The sequence below is a fragment of the Rhinolophus sinicus genome, chromosome 17 (genome assembly GCF_057876585.1).
Source record: "Rhinolophus sinicus isolate RSI-liver-muscle chromosome 17, RSI-T2T, whole genome shotgun sequence".
Lineage (NCBI taxonomy): Eukaryota > Metazoa > Chordata > Mammalia > Chiroptera > Rhinolophidae > Rhinolophus > Rhinolophus sinicus.
In genome coordinates, this window is record NC_142517.1 from 162,487,921 (window position 1) to 162,511,843 (window position 23,923).

General features: G+C 33.7%; 1 protein-coding gene across 1 annotated transcript in view; it reads right to left on the bottom strand.

The window, feature by feature from the left end:
- The window catches only part of OLA1 (Obg like ATPase 1), a 143,947-nt gene that overhangs the window by 21,126 nt on the left and 98,898 nt on the right, over positions 1-23,923 (bottom strand). The window lies entirely within an intron of this gene.

Sequence of the window (23,923 nt, forward strand, 5' to 3'; positions counted from 1 at the left end):
TGTCAGAATCCATTTGCACAGACCTCCTTTCCCAAATGGATCCTTCTTCCTGAAATTGTTCTTAATTCGTGCTCTAGAGGGTGCTTCCATATGGTACTGAAGAAATCTGTTTCCTCATGATTCGGTTTATCCAAATCTTTACACTGTCTATTAATATTTACCATGTGGGGTAGATGTAAATTTCATAACCAAGCAGACACAGAAGGATACAAACCCAAGGCAAAGAGTCATTGTGAAAAATGGAAAGTCACTGTATCTGTATCTTTGGAGAAAAGGGATTTGGAGGCAGGGGAGAAACAAGAAGCACTAAAAAAGAGAAAAGTTCTTACGCAAACTTCAATAGTTGCAAATACATACATTCAACTATTTTTATTAACAAAATATTTTCAGAAGTGCTAAATGGAACCATGCTAGATGAGATGAAGTGTGTTTTCCCTACCAGTGGTGTACAATCTGTGGCAAAACTTTCAGCTGCTTCTGAAAGAACTTATTCTCTGTTACAAGAATGTTTATTTTAACAAAATTTGGTGTACATAATCTTATACAAAGTGCAAATTGGCTTAATGGAATCTTTTTACACAAGAAAAGGAGTAACTGGGAAACATGTGGAAGTAGAATCACATCTACCAAAATCTGTAATTGGATTCATAGCTTGTAGTTTGTCCCAGCAAGCAATAAGCCAGAGTCCATTATTTTACTGAAAAGACATTTTATGCAAAATCAACTTTCGTAAATAAAATACAAACGTTAATTTATTTTAATGAAAGGAATCCTATAATTAAAGGACTCCCACAGGCAATCCCTTTGCAAAGGGAGGCAGTATAGAATAAGGTTATGGAGAATTGGGTGGGGCCAGACGGATGAATCATTGAACCTTTCTAAAGCCTCAGTTTTCTCACCTACAAATGAGATAATAACAGCATCTACTTTAGAGGGTTGTTGTGAAGAGTAAATGAGAAAGTGCATGTAAAATGCTTAGCATGATATCTGACACAAGGTAAGTGCTCAAAATATATTAGCTATTATTATTTATAAAGTGAAGAATGGCTTTGTCTTTTTTGAGCTTCAATGTTCGGACCACAATTTCTTAAACAGAATTGTGTTGTATTTATCTATAATCTGGCTATTAATCAGATTTACCTGAGAAGGCAGGTCTAAGTACTAACCGTTACAAATTTATTTAAAGGCACTTCTTTTCTTTATTTTCCTCCTTAGACTGTCCTGTCTGCTGTACAGAAAAACGGAGTTTTGCTACTCGTTAAAATCACGGCTGAATGATAGTCCCACAGTTTCTAAGAAAGGGTGAAAAATTATTTAGGGTTGCAAATATCACATAGCAAATAGATTTAAGGTAAACCAGTAGGAAACCTATTTGACTGCTATACTTTCTAAACCAATGTTACTCAAAATAGTCAGTCTAGGAACTACTTTTTACTTGGTTCTGGTATGAAGAGCAGTGTCTCACACCTGTTTCCTGGCCACCTTGGGAGAGACAAAACTGATGAAACATTTTTTCCTTTGCTCCCAATTCCTAGTTCTAAGGTTTCTGTCCACCACCCTGACACGTTGCCTCCTACATTTATCTAGTTTTAAATAAACACACTTGAAAAATAATTGCCGGTTATTTTGTTAATGACATATTACAAATAAATGTATATTCTTGAGTGGTTTCTCTCACTTTATTAGCTAAACAATTGACATAAGACCACTTTTAATTTTGTTCCTAGTGGATATATATCTTTTCTCCAATAACTAATCTAACAGTCACTAAAGGTACTCTATCTTTACACTGTAATCAAAGAAAAATTAAAAATACTATACCACTTTTGTCTATCAAATTAGTAAAGATTAAACCAACAATAATACCCAGTGTTGGTTGGGGTTAAGGAAAATGTAATTTCTTGGATGGCTACAAGGACATTCACTGAACTTTATTCATTTAATTAAAAAAAAAAAAAGAGGTCAAATAATCTAAATAAAAAACACCCAGGGACCTGGATAAATAAAATACAGTGCATTGATATAATAACATATCACACAGTCATTGGAAACAGTACTATAAAGAACATGGAAAAAGTATATGTAAATTCATGGCGCATTAAAAATATTTGCTCACACAAAAATGTTTATTAAATATTTACTATGTACCAGAAGCTGTGCTGGTAAAATGCTTAGTTGGCAGGAATAAATAAGACAAACACTGTCCTTGTCTTTACAGAGCTTACCAAGTCAGCCTGTTGATTTCTCTAGGTATTTTATACATACCTGATAGGAAACAAGGAGCCATCGATGGCTTTAAAAAATTATTTTTTATTGCGGTATAATTAAAAATAATAAAGTGCACAGATCATAAATGTTCAATTCGGTGAATTCTGAAAACTTTATATGCACATGGAACCCCCTCCCCAAAAGAAAAGAGATCATTTCCATGTTCCCACAAAGTTCTCTTATGATGCTTTCTAGTCAATCTACCTCCTCTCCACGCTGCTCTGTGTATTTTATTGGTGAGGTGTATGCCTTCCATAGTATAAATATGACACAATTTTTTAATCCATTCTCCTAGTGATGGACATCAGTTGCTTCCAGTTTCGGGCTATTATTAATAAGGCCACTATTATTATTCTGTGTAATGAAAACATTTATAACATATGAACATATGTTTTCATTTCTTTTAGATAAACACTGCAAGTTGGAATTACTAGATCACAGGGTAGATGTATGCGTAAGTTAAAAAAAAAAAAAAGCCTGCCAGTTTTCCAAAGCGGTCAGACCATTTTATATTCCCGCCAGTAACACATGACATTCCTATTCTACTTCCTTGTCCACGTTTGGCATTGTTAGTTATTTGATTTTAGCCATTCTAGTGAGTATGAAATCATATCTCATTGTGGTTTTAAATTGCCTTTCCCTGATGCTTAAGATGCTGAGTTTATTCATGTATCTTCTTTTCTATAATGTATGTTTAAGTCTTTTGCCTATTTTTAAAATTGGGTCATTCGTCTTTATATTATTCATTTATAGAAATTTGAAAGATATATTCTAGATATAAGTCCTTGGTCAGATATATGTGTAGTGAACATATTTTTCCAGTCTATGGCTAGTCTATTCATTTTCTTAATGGTGTTTTTTGATGAACAGAAGTTATTCATTATAACAAAGTCCAATTTTTTATTTTATGGTTAGTACGTTTTGTATCTCATCCAAGAATTCTTTGCCTATCCCAAGTTGTGAAGATATTCTCCTATGTTTCAATGAAGGATCGTGGACTGAGAAAATGGCAGAGTGAACATGTTTAAAGCAAATCAGAATGTCCTGCAGATGAAAAGAAGCTACAGAGTCAAGGATGGATAATAAGCTAGGAGGCTGTTACCTAACTCAAAAATGAAATGATAAGGTTTTAGTCTTGGTTGATAAGCAGTGTAATCGAAGAGCAAGGCATGAATAAGGGCCAGATTTAGAAGAAAAAAGATGGAACTTAGTGATTAAGTGAATATGAAAGAAGATATGTTAAAAGGATTTGAAGAACTTAAAATCTAAAAGATTCAGCGAGTACTATCATACTACTATCAACAAAGATAGGAAAATCTGAAAGTAGATTCCACTGTAGATGTACTATAGTTAAAATAAGGAGTTTAGTTTTATACACACTAAACTTAACAATGATAATGGAATAGCCAAATGTAATTTTCTTGTTGACAGTTAGGAATAATGAAACCTGAAAAGGGCTAAGAGGAGGAATCCAAGCCTGTAGATGTGCGAATCATTAGCAGAAAGCAGAGCTTCTCAAAGTATCATCTGTGTACCAGCAGCATCAGCATCACCGAGGAACTTGCAGGGCTTGACAATTTTCAGGCCCCATCCCAGACCTACTGAATCAGAAACTCTGGAGGTGGAGTGAGCAATCTGTTTGAAGAAATACTCCAAATGAGTTCACTGCGTGCTGAAGTTTGAGAACCATGCTAACACATAGGTTAGAGTGGAAGGCAGGAGCACAGAGGGCAAGTGAAAAAAGTTAACACAGTCCCTCAATCCCTAATCCCTAGGGAAGAGCCCAGGCAGGCAGAGAGAAAATCAGTAAAGAGATCAGAAGTGAAGACTACCATACCTGTTACCCAGAAGCCAAGCAGAAGAGAATGTCATGAAGTTTCTAAGCACAGTGTATTCTGAAAGGGAGGAGACAGAAAGACAGAAACAGGTACATAGAATGGAGCACCCTTTCATCTATTATAGACTTCTTCCTCTCCCCCCCACCATGGATTCACATTGTTTTGAGGAAAACTATTACTCGGGATATAGTTTTCACACTAAATTTCCTTCAAATAAGGGAAATCTACAAACGTAATAAAAAATACTACTATACAACCACATTTCTTTTAAAAGGAAAAGAGAAATTGATAGGCATCTTACATATGTAATTTCACTTCATACTTATATAACTCTTTCAAGGAGGAAGTTGAGAATGGGGCTGTAGTGTGAAAGGCAAGTAGGGTTAAACTACATTGTTGTTCTAAAGACTGGAGAAAATAACAGCATGCTTACATGCTGATGGGAAATATCCACTAGGAAAGGAAAAACATGGCTCAGGAGAGAGAAGGAACCACTTCAGTGGATGATTGGGGACATATAATCGCATGCACAACTGAAAGGTTGGTTTTAGTTAAGCATTTAGACCATAGGTCAGTAAATCACTGCTTTTTTTTTTTTTTTAAAGGTGGGCACAGCTCACAGCGGCCTATTCAGGGATCGAACCGGCAACCTTGGTGTTATTAGTACCACGCTCTAACCAACTGAGCAAACCGGCCACCCCTGACTGCACATTTTTGTATGGCCCACAGCTGAGAATGGTTTTTACATTTAAAAGCATAAGTGAATCATTTTGAGAAAGTTGGTAGAGAAAAATATGTGGGTTAGGAGCATTATAGGATCTTCTTGGGTCCTTCTCTTTCTGAGGAGACATGCTTTCTACACAATGTCCCAAATAAAGGATGTGCCACCATGCAAAAGTTTCCACTCTGAGAAACTGCTACCCGATCAGGTTTTTACATTCCAAAAAAAGAAAAAGAAAAGGAAGAGTATTTTGTGACAGTGAAAATAAATGAAATTCAAATTCAAGTTTCAGTGTCCATCAATGAAATTTGATTGGCACATGTCTTGCCCATTTGTTTACATACTGTCTATGGCTGCATTTGAAGTATAGCAGCAAAGGAGAGTAGCTACAACAGAGACTTTGTGGTCCTCAGAGCCAAAAATATTTACTAGTGACTCATTATAGAAAACATCTGCTCAAATATATGGTGATGGAAGGAGAATTGACTCTGGGTGGTGAACACACAATGGGATTTATATTATAGATGATGTATTATGGAATTATACACCTGAAACTTAGGTAACTTTACTAACAATTGTCACCCCAATAAACTTTAATTAAACAAATAGAAAGAAAACATCTGTTGACCCCTGGCACAGGAGTCCATCCATCTGTGCTCTAAATTTTAAGATGTATCTAACAAGAACAGACCAATTTCAAATGATCTAGCTATTTCTATTAATGAAGACTAAAAGTCACTGTTGAAACATACGGGATAAATTCAAATACTATTAATTGATTGAATGATTGGCTGATTTCATCCAGCCAGTCATTCAATCAACTAACAATATTTCCTAAGTCCAGTGCCAAGCACGGGAGATATAAAATGAACAAAAGAGGCATGGTCCTTATTCTCATGGAATTAAGTTCTTATGAGACAGAAAAACAGACAAATAAACAAGATTATACAGCTTGTGGTTAAGTGCTCAAGCTAATAAACATGATGCTGTGAACAAAAGGGAGTTGGGGGGATTACTCTAGACAGGGTAGTCAGGGAAGGTGTTTCTCAGAGGCCACAGGAGCCAACCATGGTGGGAGGAAGGGGTGTGGTGAACAGAGGGAGATTATTAAATGTTCTTAGATTTCTGCAGACATAGAAACAAGCAAAGGTGGAAAAATGTATACATTGTGAGTAGCACATGCATGGACCACTTTCCCTGATGAATTTTCCAATGATATTTTGCTACAAAGTACACACAGTGTAATTATATAATGGGTTCAAATGGTTTGGGTACAAAATACAAATTAAAAAAAACCCAACACTATAATTACTTAATTACCCGAGAGATAAGAATGGTTCCAGAAAGCCATTTCCTCTTATCAAGTATATACAGTAACAGTCTTTTTTTTTTTTTTTTTAATGGTAGAGAAACATTCCACATAATGTAAGTTTTACAGGATACTGGCAAATACAAACATAATCAAGAAAAGTACAAAAGGTAGATACTTCTTAATTGCATAAAATTAAAGTTTTCCTACTTTTTTAATATGAAAATATCACAACAAATAAATATTTTAAAAGATCATAAAAGGATAAATAATACTAGAAATCATAGAATGTTCTCAGTTTTAATACATACATAGCTATTGCAGCATAACATACCAGTTGAAGCTTGGCAAATGATAAGCTGTGAACTTTGGGAAAGAGTTAATGCCATTTGGTTCTTAATTCTAAATTTCTTACTTGGCATATACCCACATAATTATTTAAAACAAAATCTGTACATTTTGTGGGTTTGCTATGTAGTTTGTTCCATGTAAATTAATTCTTCCACTTTGTTTTTCAGGCAAAAATTAACAACTTTCTACTTAAAATTTAAGCAAGTTAGAGTACAAAACAGAACATTCAAAAATCTTTATAGGTATCTATAAAATTATACAATTCTAGTTTATCGTTATGAAAAATGATAAAACATGATTTTCAACCATTTGAAAAGTCAGACACAGGTCTATCGAAATGTAAGGTACATTCAATGTAATGATTCATAGTGTCTCTAATAGAAAGATTCAGCAGTTCTCAATCGAGACCTTTATTCCTTCTCTGAATAAATGATGCCTGAAATTTTTATTCTTGTTCTAATGGAATTTCAATGGCCTTCACTGCAAATCTACTGGAAATTTTTGCATATTAAGTGGAAAAAATTAAATGATGTTAACCACATTTTAATGTGATTAAGGCTGACAGGGTCATTATTTCTGCTAATCACTCAGTTTAAAAAGCTCAAACAAAACTTTATAACAGACAAGGTTTTTAATTTTCTGTATATCTTGTTGAAATTAAAAAAAAAAAAAAAAAGAAACCTGTAGAAAAAGAAGGGAAAAACACTTACTACAGTCTTTGACAAAAACCAATGAGTAGTTCCTACAATTTGCAGATGGGTTTCATTATAGTTAATCTGGTGATGTAAAAACAAAAATGCAAAACAATCTTACACTGCACATGCTCCTCTGGTTTCTTTTCTTTTAAACACGAAGAGGTTTGAGAAAATGTGCTTTGTAGAATTTTGAGTTCTGTGTTTCCTATTTGCTGCTAAATGGAAACAAATATAGTTTTTTCTTTAGATCTTACAGCAAACTAAAAACAGAATTAATGCGTAATACTGCCTCAAACAATTCTTCAATGTTCTATTTTTTAGATTAATCTATGCCATGCAACTACAAATATTTCAAATGTATTAATGTAAACTAAAAATCTTCACTGATAAACATCTCCAAGAAAAGTGATGCTAATTGCTATCAGAAGAATAATAGGAATTCTAATGATGAGCAGTACTTAATTTGTCTTTTTCTGTTTTCTGAAAAGAAATTTAGTTTGTTCATTGGTCATTTATACTAGAAACTTAGTATTAAATCAATTACCTCAGATTGCAGGTATATTTGATGTAATTTTGGTGCTCTACTTGCAAATAATTATTTTTAGAAGTACAACATTACAATATTCTTGAAGCAAAAATGAGTAGGAACCTAGCCAAAAAGATTCAGCCAGTATCTTCTCTAATTTGCTGAGCATTTCAATAAAGAGTAACGGTTAAGCTAGGTATATAACCCATACAACTATATTAGAATGAATGAAATACCTGACTATTCTTTTTGTTGGCTGTCAAATGCTTAACCGACACGGGTTGTTGAAAATCATCTTTATCTTTTAGCTACTAAAACGGTAATTTCTAAAAATGATTTGAGGACTGTAATTCATTCTGACATACGAAGGTAATATGACTATTCCTAATCCAGTAGTTATAGTTTTTACAGAAACAAAATTAATTTGCTTTTAGAAAAAGATGACGAGCAAATGATTTTTGAAAAGAGTACACACCTGAAGTTCAGGCAGTCTAATTCATATTGATTCACCTCAATCTAGGAACTTAAACCAAATTCAATGACTAAAAACATTTCAAACATAAAAAAGATTAAGCAAATATTTTTTCATTACAGTTTTCTAAAGCTTTATGAAACTATGATCGCTGCAAATAATAGTCAAACTAACAATTATAAAACTTAAGTTACAGGTGCAGTACCTTTATCCAAAAGAAAAAAAAAATAACACGATCATCCTTTCATGGTAAATTACTCAATTGCATGTAAATAGATAAATGAGTTTACCTCACTGATCACAATCTAAGCAGCTAACAAAAGCAGAGCACCTGGCCATAAACAATGGCCATAAACAAGTCCTTTGAAATACAATTTATTAATAGTACTAAAGTTTGAAAAATTACTGTTCTGCTTTCATGTTAAAAATCATAACCAAACTACTTTTCAGCATGAAGCTGTCTTTTGTGAAGAAAAAGAGATTAGGATCTGTAGATTATACAAATATCAAGAAATTCAATGTTAATGCTGCATTGTAACTATAATTTCTGATGCCCACAGAATATTGTTGAACTTTAAAAAATTTTTAGTGTGATGCTATGCACTGGTGCATCAACTAATAACCCTCCAGAATTTCTGTGCTCATCTAAAAAGAGTCCCTGCTGAATGTTCTAATGCATTTTATTGTGAATCTTCAGCAAATAAAACTTCATGTATGAGCTCATGATGTGCTTTGCTGCTGGAAAGTCACAGACTCTGTGGGAAGCTCTTTATCTTCCCAGCAGTCAGTTCCCTGAGAACATCAGTGCAGCTACTGTAGTTACCTGTAGATTACTTGTATTTTCTCACATCTGTGTCCAGCAATCTAAACCATGATGATAAAGGGTCATTAGGTTTTGAGTGAGGAAGGGGATGGACTAGACAATTTGCTCTGATAAGCTCCTTGTTGGGAGCTCCAGTTTAGAATGTGAAATGTTGGATATGTACAGTTTTACACTAAAAGGAAAAAAGAATTGCACGTTTCAGCACTAACAATTAAAAATGATGCAGTTTAATGTCTCACTATAGGCTAATTGACTCACATTTTATTTGGGGGATTTATAATTAAAAGTATTTAAGAGAAATAATTTTCTGCTTGTAAAATAGACATCTATGCTCTATTAGCCACAAAGAATTCAGGTACAATTACTAAGATAACTGCTGTTTGGAGCACAGCAAAGCAATTTCCCACAGTGGGACTTACAGTTCAATTTACCAGTTGGGCAAATATTTTGTGCTCTGTAGTGGACTAGAGTTAAAAGCTATAGGTAACATTCGAACAGTGTTATACCTGGAGAAAAGTTTCTTCAATCCAAATGGATGGTTTAGATTTCAAGATAAAGAGAATATCCCTAAAACACTCCCAAATTAACATTATATAATTTAAAAACTAACATAAAATACAGTTGTCACAGAAATTCTGACTGATTTCTTGTCCTCCCAAAACAGGGCTCATAATTTAAAACCCAACACTATACTCATATTTTATTTTCATATTTGTATTGGATCCTAAATCATTATGATACTTAATCACAATGTCCTAGTAATCAGCTGATAGAATGTTATATTCTTGATTAGATTATAGAACGGGAATACTAATTACTTACTTTGAAATGGCTTAGAAAAATTGTGTCAGGTTACAGAATTATAAATAAGAAAATGTGGGTTTTTGGGGTATCCCTGTTATTATGTGACATACCATATAGATAGGATAAAAAGGAAAAACGTTTTAGTTCAGTGAAAGAAAGAGGGGCTTAAAAAATGTTTGCTGAATTTGCATTCATAATTTACGTCTTTATTTAAGTATGCTTAGTTTAGTACATACAATATTATGTCTTCTACCCATCCTCCAAAAGGAAATTTTGAGAGGTAATAGTGACTGGAACAAATGAAACACTGCCCTGCCTCAAACAACTATATTAAAATTACAAAAGTATGTGAATAAAAGCATACAATATTTTACAATAAAACATCAAGTAGTGATTTGGGTGTTTTGAGGGAAATAGTTTTAAAATGGTATTCATTTGGACGACCATTTGATGACTTTCCAAATGCTTCTGGAGAAGGAAAATAAAAATGCTTATTTTGGAAGTTGTTTGCTTGTACTAAACACAAGCAAGCAATATTTTCCAACAGATTAAAGATAAACTAAGTATTTAAAAACTCCTCTTCTTCCTTCCACACACATGAATTATCTAAAATCCTTTCATGAAAGACCTTAAGTTGGAAGATATGTCACTATTACCAATGTAGAGACATTTCTTAAAATAAAAATTATCGTAAAATAGAACATTTTGGTAACTAACATTAACATCCTAAGGCAATATGAGAACAAAATCCATAATAATGATTCATCCACCAAGCCACTGTAAACCTAAATCATTTCTGAAGACCTGAATGTGTCAAGAACTTTGACAATTATGACTGGAGCCAGGAAGCTGTAGCAGTGCAGAATTTCTTATGAATTTCTCCAGTTACTTTTTATAAATGCTGTCTTGGATGACAGCTTAATGTGTACCACATGCAATATTTATTCTTCTTCAGTGTCAGACTGTCTAGCCATCCAAGGGAATACAAAGAATGTCACTTATTAGGATAAAAGCACAAGGAAGGTAATCAAGGACATATGTAACATCAGCCAATCATGCCCTATTTCAACATCCTATTCCATTCATAACAGTTCAACAATTATTTGCTTACTGATAACTTGCTTTCAGGCTGTTTGTGTTCACCATAATGGTGGTTTGCATTTATTTTGCTCTTTAGAATTGGACACTTGCTGTGCCATATGTGTTTGTCAAAACTTTATATCTTCTGTCAGAAATGGCTTAGCATATCAAATAATTTCTATTTGTCAGGAACTACCAATACAACAATCACTAACCCTTGATGTCAATAGGGCACTGAAATAAGTATAAAACAGCAAATGTAACACTATCAAGCATTTCATAGGGAAAAAAATTCTTTAAGTGATACACAGTAAGAAAGTTATTATTAGCTAAGCCACACTTCCCCTGCATATGGCTAAAAATGCTTAATAGCCATTGTTTTTTCCTTTTGTTTCAGTCTTTGAAGATTTTGAAGCTGATAGAATTTCCCAATCTAATCTGGTGGTCTTTAAACTATATATTCAAAATGTTTAAGAAATACCAAGCCACATTAAAGCATATAGTTGGCCACTCAAACAAATTTCACTTAATAATAGATTTAAAATAATGTCCCATCATACATCATAATCATGAAATGTGTAATTGTAGAAACATAATTACTTAATCATTAACCAGGCATGACTTCAACAACAAATTATAGTAACATTTAAAGGCTTTAAAAAGTACTAATTTCAAGAGATTAGACAACTAAAATGTTTACCACTGAACAAAGGAAAGGAAAAAAATGGTTGATATTCTCCGTATTTACTCTCTTGGTCCGTTTTTTCTCTTCTGTCTCTATCTCAGATTTGGCCTGAAGTAACATCCTACGATGCTAGACATATTCCATACAAACTATTCTATACAATATCAAAATAAGACTCAGAAAAAAAACACTTTTAAATAATAACACTGTTACGAATTTTTCTTTTCCAGTCTACATCTGGGAACTGTCTTGTAAACCACTGATTTTCTTAGTTACAGTGTTACAATGTAGCTGCTTGTAGGACTAGGGGAAAATCCATTAGAATCTAAAGGTATAGAAGAAATTAGTCTTGATTAACGAAAAGAGAAACATAGCAAGATTTTCTAAGTGGTGGCTATTCCATTTAAAAGTCTCGAGCATTCATGAAACAGTAAAATTGCTCCAAATATGAAGTTTGGTACTGGTGGGGGGGGAGAGAGGAAACAAAAATATAGTGAAAGGAAGGAAAAATGTAAGTGACCTTATATTTGTAAATTTCAGAAGACAGAACATTACAATAATATAAAAGTATGTATATTTAGGAGGAAACAGGAGAAAATGGCAATTGCTATCCTTTATTTCCTAAGAATTATTAAGTTAAAATAAACACTTTAAAGACTTTTAACAGGAGCTCATGAAAGCAAGTATAAAACATTTTATTGCATTTATAGCATGCTTTTCATGCAACAAAAAGTTCACAAAGAGTTTTTTATGTTAGTTGTATCTTAGTGAAAATTACACAGAAACCCATACCTGCTGGAGAGCAAACATAATTTGCAGTGTTTATATAAGCTGGACTTAAGTTGGTTAAGAGAATTTATTGTGTAATTACAACTGTCAGACACTAACTATAGATCTATGATATATGTTTTTTCATATTATAAAAATTAAATTCCAAGATAAATGGATCTATTTCTACCAAAGAATAACATTTAATATATATAAAATATTTTATTTCTTATTATTTTATAAGAAAAATTATTATTCTATTTGACAGGTGAGGGAACAAGGACTATAAGGAAACCAACCAAAACTATCTTGAGTCCTGCTTATACAAAACACTGCATTTATGTTTGCGCTCTACCTGGTATGGGTTTCTGTATAATTTTTCACTAGGCTAAAACTAGCATAGAAAACTCTTTGTATACTTTTTGTTGCATGAAAAGCATGTTATAAATGCAAAAAAAAAAGTTTTAAAAGTTCTCTCATGAGCTCGAGTTAAAAGAAGTCTTTTCTGAGTAAATGGGTAGATGTTTGCCTTCCAACGTTGTTATGAGGCTTCAACCAAATGAGAGAACATATGTAAGTGCTCCGAAGTCCAGCATATAATAGGCGCTCAACAAACAGTCGTCATCATTTTGCCCAAGACTTGTACGTATGTATACATACATACACATATACATATTTATGTATATATAATGTTCTTTCCATTATATTGCTATGCACTAATATAGTATTTAAACAGAATATTATACAAATTAGGTATTTGTGTTTTGGCTAATAAAAGAGATACGCGTATGTGCCCACACATGCACAATTCCCTACTCCCAAGAAGGTCTCAAAAACAAATCCAAGTTACTAAAAATTCAAAGAAATGGAACAAATCACTATGTGGTTAAAACCAAACAAAACAACTAAGAGATGAAAGAAAGTGCTTATTTTAAAAAGGATTAACAATATGTATTTTCTATGTAAAAATATATAAACTATTTTAATTTTTGTCCCTACAAAGGGCTATTAAATTGGAACATGTTTGGAAAACAGTTTTCAGAGATTAAGTCCATGAAAATAAAGGTATAGTTTTAGATACAACTTTTATATTACCTTCAGTTGGTATTCTCTACTCAGGTCACAGTGAATTTTTAGTCTCAAATTTTATGGTACATGAACTGTTAAACAACAAAAACCTTCTGTAAACGAAACTTACAGTGATAGAAAATACGGCGAGCATCTGGCCTACGTCTCAGGCCTTGCACGCCTCTCAGCATCAGCAATGCCCCAATGCTGACACACTATGGCACAGTAAGTAGTAAAGAAAATGAGCTCTGGACACAAACTGCTTAGGTGGGAACCTTGGAATCACTGACTGGTTATGTAACCTTGGCCACGTGTCATAATTGCTCGGTATTTGCTTTGCCTTCCTTAAAATAACAGTACCTTCTTTAAAAGCTGTTGGGAGTCTTAAATATTACTGTCACATAGTTAAGTACTCAGTAAGTGTTGACTGATGCTGACTAGTACTATTACCGGTATCTGCTGTTGTCCTGCTTCATGATACTCTCTCATTTCCCTGTTCATTTACACATCAATTCCCTCCCCTCAACACTGAAGAATTATTCTTAACAAATTCTATGGTATGCTTGAAGGAAAAAAAGGCAAATTCTACTTATCATATTAACATATAAAAACTGATCTGTGGTTATACCTATGTTTTCTGGAATCCATTCTGCAGTACTACTGTAGACTTTGGTGCAATTGTTAGTTTTGATTTCGATAAGAGCCATAGTATTTTCTCCACCAAAACTTTCAGATATAGCATAATTTAAAAATAGATGCTAATGTAGGTGCTAAAATATATTGCTGTGATAATATTATACACTTAATAAAATTATAAGGCAAGGCAAAAACAGTAGTGGCTAAAGCTTATTATCCCAAGAAAAGCACACATCCTGAGAATTGTTTCCTTTTATTAATTACAACCCTAAACAATTTGTGGAGACGATACTTTCTGAGATAAAATGCAGCATAATGCTAAAGTTAATTAAACCAATATTTTCAGATTCCTAAAGAGTCACAAACGTGGCTTGTACAGTCGTACACAGAACAGGCACAGACATCCCAGTCAAGTGGGTCTATTTCTACCACTTACCTGCTACAAGACCTTGGGCATGTTCCGTAGTCTCTCCAACTGCCCTGTCCGTATATGGGCATGAGAGTATCTATGTTGCAAAAATGTTCATACAACTTTCATGTAAGTTTCATCTATTCTATTAGCATTTCACCAATCTGTAAGCTCAAAAGGGTGCCTGCCATATAGCAGGAACTCAATAATACATGACGGGTTGTTATACGTGTCTTTTGGTTTGGTACAGGAAAAGCTAAGTCAATGGCACTTAATAAGAGGGTGGGGGCAGATAGACAAAAGAAAAATGGCACAATTTAAAAGAAACAATTTAAAATATAAATTATGTATGAAAAGTTACTAGTGACCTTCACGTTTCAAAAACATAGATATGCTCTTTGGGAAAAATCTTCTGAAACGTTTTTTAAAAGGCTGAAAAATGATCACCAACAGACAGGCTATTCAGTCTTTTAAATTTCAAAATGGACTAAATCCAAAGATACTTCTACAGGCTACACTGCTCTTTCTAAAGAATTTCTAAGGAAAATGTTGATAATCATCCAGGAATATTGATGATTACCCCCTGATCTTCTTTGTGTCCCCCACTAGATCACTGGTTTATTATAAAAGGATCTGGCTCCAGGACAGCCAGATGGAGAGATGTACAAGGCAAGGTGGGGGAAGGGGTGCAGAGCTCCCATATCCTCTCCAGGCAGGCGACGTTCCCTGAATCTCCCCACATGTTCACCAACTCAGCAGCTCCCCCCTTGATTTTAGTGACAAGTATTTAAAGTACTGAAAAAGTACCTTTGTATCTTTATTAATGGAGACACAAATCTCATTTATCTCTACGCTAGTTTACTCCATTCCTAAGGAAAAATGCAGATCTCTTAATTCAATGATGAAAATGCTTCATTTTAGTAAAAGTTTAATTCAAGGCCAAAATAATATAGTGTCATGAGGGCCATCTCGGGATTTGTCTGAGGATCCAATGAAGTAATGTAAGTTGAAACACTGTAAAGTTTTGACAAATGCAGATTGTTATATATTTTTAGTGTAATCTTCTTTGAGGTCATACATCAAGTGACTTTTAAAAGTGTTTTATGAGTGGTACTGTGGGTCAGCCAGCTGCTAGACAAACATGAAAAAATAAACGTGAAATTCAAAATAAACCTATATAATTGCAAATATTACTTTAAAGTTTACTTAAAATATGTAGCAACCGAAAATATTCCTGGACTACAAGAAATAAACTATAGCAAACTAGAAAACAATGGTCATTCTTAAAATCCCAAATTGAATTGTAGAACGCACGTAGGATATGTTTTAATATTCATTAATCACAATGTGAATAAGAATTTACAAGTTCTTTTCAAGTGGCCATCTTCCCATTTTATTCTTTTTGATGCTCCATCACACTTGGTGCTTCACTTGCTGTTCTCTCTACCTGGACTGAACTTGCCTCAGATTCTCTCACGGTGCATTCTCTTACTTCAAAAAAGGCCTTCTCGACCACCCGAACTAAAACAGCACCTTACCCTGCTCTATTGTTATTCATCATCCGAATAATTTTGTGACATTATACTAAATATTTGTTTGTTAGTTGTCTGTTAGTCCATGAGACTATACACCTTATGGGAGGAGCAAGGGCTTTTCCTGTTTACTACCTAGAATGGTATACGACACACAGAAGGGCTCAATGTTTATTTGCTTAGAAAAGAAAAAAGAAAGCATAGTACATAACTCCTCAATGAGTTCAGAATTTTCATAAGGAACATAAATTTGAAATTTTTATTAATAATGACAGTTTTTATGAAGTTAACTTCTCTTTTTGATAAAATATTAAAGACTGGAAAGCAATGTGCAGCCCCAAATATACAGCTAAAGTGTACTTGAAGTTTCTAAGTCAGTTATTTTGGAACATATTTTTAAGCAGAATTTAAAAATTGATGATAAAATGGTCTCAGATACCAAACTGCACTATTTCTAGTACACTGTGAACTAAGCAGGCTTTTGAAGGTGTTTCATAATCTTATGATTTTGATGGGGAACTGCTTTCTAGGTCAGTTTAGAATAAGGAAATGCAGTAGTCTGAGTAATGCAACTAGTCTCAAATATAGATATGCTAATTCTACAAATAGGTTTTATTTCCACTTTGTTCTCATTCTAGCCAGAGCAACAGCTGCCCAATATGAGGAAACATAGAAACAAGGTGAGATCCAGAAAATACTTTTTCAAGGTGTAGAGATATGGGAGAGGGAAGAAGAGCAGCCGAAAACACCAGATCGTCTCTCCACCCCAGTCCGGAGAAGTTGCTCATAAATTAGGTACTTGCAACCTTGGGAATATTCTGTATAGTTCCGCAGTTAGAAAAAAATCCTATCATGACAAACCTATATATGAGGGTTAAGAAGGTACTAGATATTTGCATGAGCATATTTCCTTTATTTGCTATAATCCAATCCATTAAAATCATAAAATTATAGCAATGGAAGGGAACCTTAGAGACAACTTCTTTTCATTCTTTACTAACCTTCACTGCCTTACTTCCATATATAAATTCAAAACAGAGAAAATGAGATACAGAATCTCAAAAAGGAACTGTTTCAAAAGGTTTTTTTTAAAAGAATAAACACCTACTTTAAAAAAGAAATGATGCTATTGTAACAATTAAAGAATGATTTACTCTAACAGAAGCCATGGAATGACAATAAAATCCTCTAAGCTGCAAATGGTGAAGTCACAGGGCCCAGTCTGAGAGAGACGGGGCAGAGTCCTATGGAAGATGGTGGTGATACGTATCATGGGAGTCTGACTGTAACTGCAACTGCACAACAGAGACGGTTCTCAGTTGTTTGCTTTTGTTTCGGAAGACAACTATTTCAAAGCACGGAATTACAGCTGTAAATATACAATAGACACTTGAACAACATGGGTTTAAACGGCATGGATTCACTTACATGCAAATCTTTTTTCAATAAATGTACACTCGGCTCTCCACATCCCAGGTTTTGCATTCGCAGACTCAACAAACCAAGGATTCAAACCAGTATTTTGATTCTAGGTTGGGTATCTGTGGATGAGTAGAGCCCACTGTATGCACGATTCTGCACCATTTCACAGAAGGGACTCGGCATCCACGGAATTTGGTACCCATGGGGGTTCCTGGAAAAAATTCCCCTCAGATACCAAAGGAGGACTGTAGTTAAGTTTTGGGGAGTCAACAGTTACATGCAAATTTTCAGCTGCGCAGTGGTAGGGAGTGGGGTGTTGGTCCATGGGTTCTCCAACCACTGCATTACTCAGGGTCAACTGTATAAAATATATATATTTTGTTCCTTTTCCATATAATAGAAAAACCAAGGGAAAGTCCTTTTTCTATTATATTCTTTTTGGGAAATACTGTTTATATAGAACACATGACCATTCTGATGCACTGTCTTCAATCCATGAAAGGCTAAGTAATTTGCCTGAGGTCAAAGAGCTAGTTAGCAGCAAATAAGGACCACAACACTAGTATTTCAAATTCTAAAACAGCAGTGTTGTTAATACACTGAACTTCCTGAACTTCCTGATAATACGTACATACTACCTAATTTACAAACAGATTAGATGCTCAAAGTTTCTTAGTATTCATTTTCCTTACAGAACCAATGTTATTAATGGTACCCAGCATTTTGGTCTAGCCTTCAAAAGTCTATTTAATTTATAATGTACCTGAACTACAACATTAACTCCAAAGGTAGATCTCATGACTGGAGAATACAGGAGAGAAGGGCACAGAAATACTTCTATTTTGCATAAGCAAGAGATATTAGGCATTAGGCAAAACACTGAAATTACCCCAAATGGCACCCTCTGCTTTCCTTTTCTACATTGTTCTCCCAGGAAAAACTGTTATTCAGCCCCTCTATACTGCATGATGGCTCCATTCTAAACCCTTCACAAGGCCCTGCTCTGTATCTCCTATCCTCAACAATCCTAAGATTTCTGGGCTTCCAAATTTTCCTGTCTCCACCAACTACCAGTCAAAACTCCCATTTTATGAGTGTAGCTCATCTCAACTAATATTTTTAAAAACAAAATCTGACTCACAGGTCTTAGTCTCTGGGGCACAGATTTTTAAGAATATTAAGAGTCCTGAACTATTCACCAAAGTGAGTGGGATAAAGAGTGGAGAAATTCTTTCTGTTACATGATTCATTTGTAATTTGAAGAATACTGTAAAGCTATAAGACAAACTTTGCCTTTCATTTCCTAAATTATATATATGTGTGCATATATGGGGAACATGCTTTAATTTCATATGAGAGAATCCTAAAGAACACTTGTTTTTTCAAAAGAGCTTTAGTCTCTTAAAGCTAGAAAAAAAAAATTTAAAACCTTTCATATTATATGGAGTGAAATTCTTTAGCTACTTAGAAAAGATGAAAGTCCTGACATATTTGATAAATTACATCACTCATTAGTCAGTAAGTCAACAGATGGGACTGATGAAGATAACAACTGACCCTCCCCAATATATCACTTTCTCAAATTCAGTAAACCATCTTGCAAATAGAAACTCTTGTCTATAAATAGTATTGGGTAAAAATGTAAATAGGCCCGGGGAAATTCCTAATACACATAACATGTTGTGTCAATAGCATTATGTTCATATAAAAAGATAACGTTTTCTTCTGTAATTATCTTTTTCATAATGTGGAATATGAAGTGATTTGGTTTCATTATGACTAAGCGCTCTACGGCCCTAATACCTCTTGATAAGAATATGAAATTGCTGAAAGAGTAACCAAAAACTATTTAGTGAAAACCTGTATACAAACGCAAAAGAACATTGCAAGTAAAAAAAATTCCAGAATGGGCAAAGGTCTTTTCCCTTCACTTTTTTCAGCCTTCTAGCTCTTGCAATAAAAAGACTGTTTTGCTTTAGTATATTCTTTTTAACTCAAGGTTCTGAACAGAGAAATTAAGAAATAATCAATTCCACAAAATCCAATCACCAGAAATTATTTGAAATCCTAATTCATAGTGCATATGATACTGTTTCAAAGCTTTATCATAATACAAATTAAAAAGAAAATAATTGAAAAATATCCAGTAGTGAAAACAAGAAATAGTAAAACAGAGAAAGGGTCTTAAGAAAATATTTCTTTTCAGATTCATTTATAACTTACTTCAGAAAAATTAAGACTATCTTACATAAGAATTCTCTGATTTAATCAATTCCATATTTTTAAAAAAGGCAATTGCTCAGTTTAGACTTCCAGAATACCCCAGACCTGCCCCATCACCTTCTTATATCTGTCAAAAGAGCAAACAAGAACGAGTCCTCATAAAGAAATCACCACTAAAAAAGTATTTAATTTATGAAAACCATTACCAATTATAGCTTATAAAATTTAATTCTGCTAAAAAACTCCTCACATATTAAAATAAACCTACTAACATTATGGTGTGATTTCAAGTAGATAGGAACAACTCAGAATTAATAATGTATTCTCAGTCTTCATGTTAGATACTTCAAGGTGAAATTGACATAACAGCCCCCCAAAACTTTACGAACTACAAGTGATAAAAAATAGAAATTACAATCCCAAAGAAACGGTGCATGGATATTCCAGAGCTTTTATTATGCCAAACTAGTGGATGATAAAGTGAAACATTTAAAAAATCTTACATGTGTAAATCTTGCTTTATATAATGGGACATGTTCCTGAAAACTTTATATGAAATTGAACCTAATTTCAAATCAACTTGAGAAGCCTCCTGAACTAAAATGAGTAATTTATTTAAAAAAAATTAATCATTTCCATTTTATTTGTTTCAAGTAAATAAAATGAATATCAATGTAATTTTTTTAAAGCAGCATATCTGTGTTAAATTTCTAGTTTCAATGAATAACCTTGTCAGAAATTGTTGACTTCTTAAAATAGTTTTACAGAAAGTTTTATATTTACAGATATATGTATGTATCCATATGTCTATGGATGTCTACATAGAAATATAACTATATGTTGAAAATGAACACAATTTCCCCTTCACACATAGTTGCTGACATATAGTACCGGTAACTCTTATACACAGTTCAAGAAAATATTGGATTCCCCCCCTAACCAGGAACACAATGTATAGTATTGCCAAAATATTTTTAGTTAATGTGTACGAATTAGGTGGAAAACTAACAAAAACAGAAAAGTGGGGGAGGTAAGACTGAATTATTGCATAAGAATTAATAAAACCTTTTTCTATTTAAAATTTATTTAGTGAACCTGACACATTGCTCCTGATTATACAACAGCTTAAAAGACTTTGCTAATATTTGTCTACCTATCTTGAATCAATTTCAACACTCAGATTTATTGATTCTTATATAATACTAGCCAAAGGGTAATAATGTTCAATGACAAGCCCACCAGAGCATATGCGAATATGTGTGTTACACACACACACACACACACACACACACACACACACACACGGCCTAAATGTTTTACATTTTAGTTGTATTTTTCCAGTTGAATAAGGATATATAGTATAATAAACAATAAAATATAATTATCCTTTATGAATAGATTTAAGAAAGATGGGGGCAAGAGAACACAAAAATGAAACATAATTGGAAGTTATATAGGCATACAAAATACAGTAGTTCCCCTTTTCCTTGGTTTTGCTTTCTGCGGTTTCAGTTAGCAGTGGTCAACCTTGGTGAGAAAATATTAAATAGTAAATTCCAGAAATAAACAGTTGGTAAGTTTTAAATTGTGTACCATTCTGAGTAGTGTGATGAAATCTCACGTCATCCTACTCTGCCGGCCTGGGCCACGCCTGGGCCACGAATCACGCCTTCGTCCTAGTGCATCTACACTGTATACACTTAGCAGCCGGCTTGGTTATCAGACAGGCTGTCGCAGTATCTCAGTGCCTGTGTTCAAGTAACCCTTATTTTACTTAACAATAGCACAAGAGTAATGATGCTGCCAATTAAGATATGCCAAAGAGAAGCTGTAAAGTGCTTCCTTTAGGCAAAAAGGTGAGTATAGTACAATAAGGTATTTTGTGTGTGCGGGAGACAACATTCACATAACTTTTATTATAGTAATTGTTATAATTGTCCTATTTTATTATTATTGTTGTTAATCTCTTACTGTGGCTAATGTATAAATTAAACTTTATCATAGATATAGCAAAAAACAGTACATATAGGGTTCGGTACTATTACTATCCGCAGTTTCAAGCATCCCCGTGGATAAGGGGGGACTACTGTATCTGAAATTAGTTTGTTCTACTGATTTCATAATTGGATGGAACGCACCACTAAGGGAATGGCAAAAGTACAAAGATTAAAATTTAAACCCCTAATTAAGCAATGGTGTGAGAGTTCTACTGTCCTGCACCTGCTTGACTCCAGGAACCAGCAGGCGATCTCAAATGAAAATTAATACCATATACAGTATAATCTTAGTTATACATAACAACTGATCATGTTTAAAATATGAAATTCTCAAGTGTCCCAAAATCATTAGCACCCACTAGAGACAAAAACAACAACAACTTTAGTATAGTTTTATTCATTCAAAGAACAGCAACTTGTAATAATAAAAAAAGGTTTCTGTTAATTCCCTCACAACATCTTGGTTAGTGTCATCTGATAATAACACAACTGTAACTAACGTGGCTACCATGTCAGCTTCTCTTCAGGTGCTAGGTCTTATTCATAAATCAACGAAATGACTAATTTAACATTGTTCAAAACCGTGAGTAGATGCTTGGAGCCATTCCAGTTTTTACATTTTTCGAAAGGCCAATGCACCTTCCCAATAAAACACTAGACTTTATCTTTCAAAATGCTTCCCTCTTTTCTAGGACTGAAAAATAATGTTACCATTTAAATTTAAAGTGAACTTTAACTAGTAATTAAAATGTTCATTTTTTTCTGAAATAGTGACCCACTAAAAAAAAAAAGTTTCAGTCCTTCTCTTGTGGCCAAAATCACAAACCCCTCCTCCTCTTTCCCAACCATTTAAAATAGTTTTCTAGATCTAAAAGACCTAGGAAAATATTTATGACTGCTTCCCGCATCAGTCTTAATTTGCTACAGTAACATTACATAATAACCTTAAAAAACAAAACCGTTTTCTGTTGCTAAAGGAGAAACTAATGCAAATGGAGCCTAGATATAAACATTACCCCCAAACAAGATGCTAACACAAATTAAAAGGATTTAGTAGTTAAAATGTATTTTAACTGTTTACATCTGCTCGCAGTGTTATAAATGATGAAAACCTAGTGTTCATATCCTTCATAATAAAAATTTATTCTGCACTTTAATACAAAGGCTATGCTGCATAAACAGAGGATTTAAAGCTGGAGCAGAGTGGCTGAATGAAAGGCAAATGGGAATCTTTCTGGCCCCAGTAGATGCCATTCTCTATCACACAATGTTTCCCACTCATAAATACATGACAAATACTTCCTCAATCATTTTTTACGAGCAGGGATGCACAGGGGGTAGTCAATGGCTAGCTTGAGGGAAAATAGGAACAGCAGGCGGCAGAAACTGTACAGAAAATGGCTATGTGGTAAATTCTCTTCTGGAACATCACTCAGTTACCGAGTCTTTGATCTTTCAGCTACAATTACACTAACTTCCACAAGATATGACCCCCCCCTCCCCAACTCCCCAAACATACACACAACCTAAACCAGATCATTAGCTATACATAAAATCTAAAATTTGGTTTTATAAATAGGATCATCCATACCTCTACATTTTTATAAATTAAAATTTGCTATTTAGACAAGAGTTTACTTTCAATTGGCTATAGCCATATCATCATCACAACTGGTCTCACAAAAAACATGGGGTGTCTGGCGACAGCTAAATCACAGACTGGCGTCTCCCAAGCAGTCTGTCTACCATTAGGGTCTGGGAAATGGTATTTACTATACAATTAGAGCCAGGGAGTTCTACCTGTAATCATCCAAATACAGGTGTGAGAAGCCCCTTTGGGCAAGGAAACTGACTCATCCCTTTTCATGTAAACTTTGATGTCTGTATTGTTTCACGAAGCCTCAGGAAACCTTACCATTTATACTACAATGAGAAGATTTATTAAGTGAGGTCAAGTAATAAATTTTAAAATTCCTTCCCAAAGCTAATAATTTTTAAAACATTAATCAAATTTATAAGAATTTGAAACAAGACAGAACTGATTATTTTAAATTTAATTATCTATTGGAGGACACTGACCAGGCGGAACTGAATTTTCATGTTAAGTATAGGCCTTCTAGAATATTACCAATAAAGAGGCCAAATTCAGCTTTCTATCAGCAACAGAAAATGTCTTATAGTAGTATCAACAGGGCATTTTTAGTTGTAGTAATTTCACAGAATTTATTCTAATGATTTATTGGAGTTAACCATCTGACATTAATTATTGTTTTGGCTTCCAGTCTATGAATGTTTA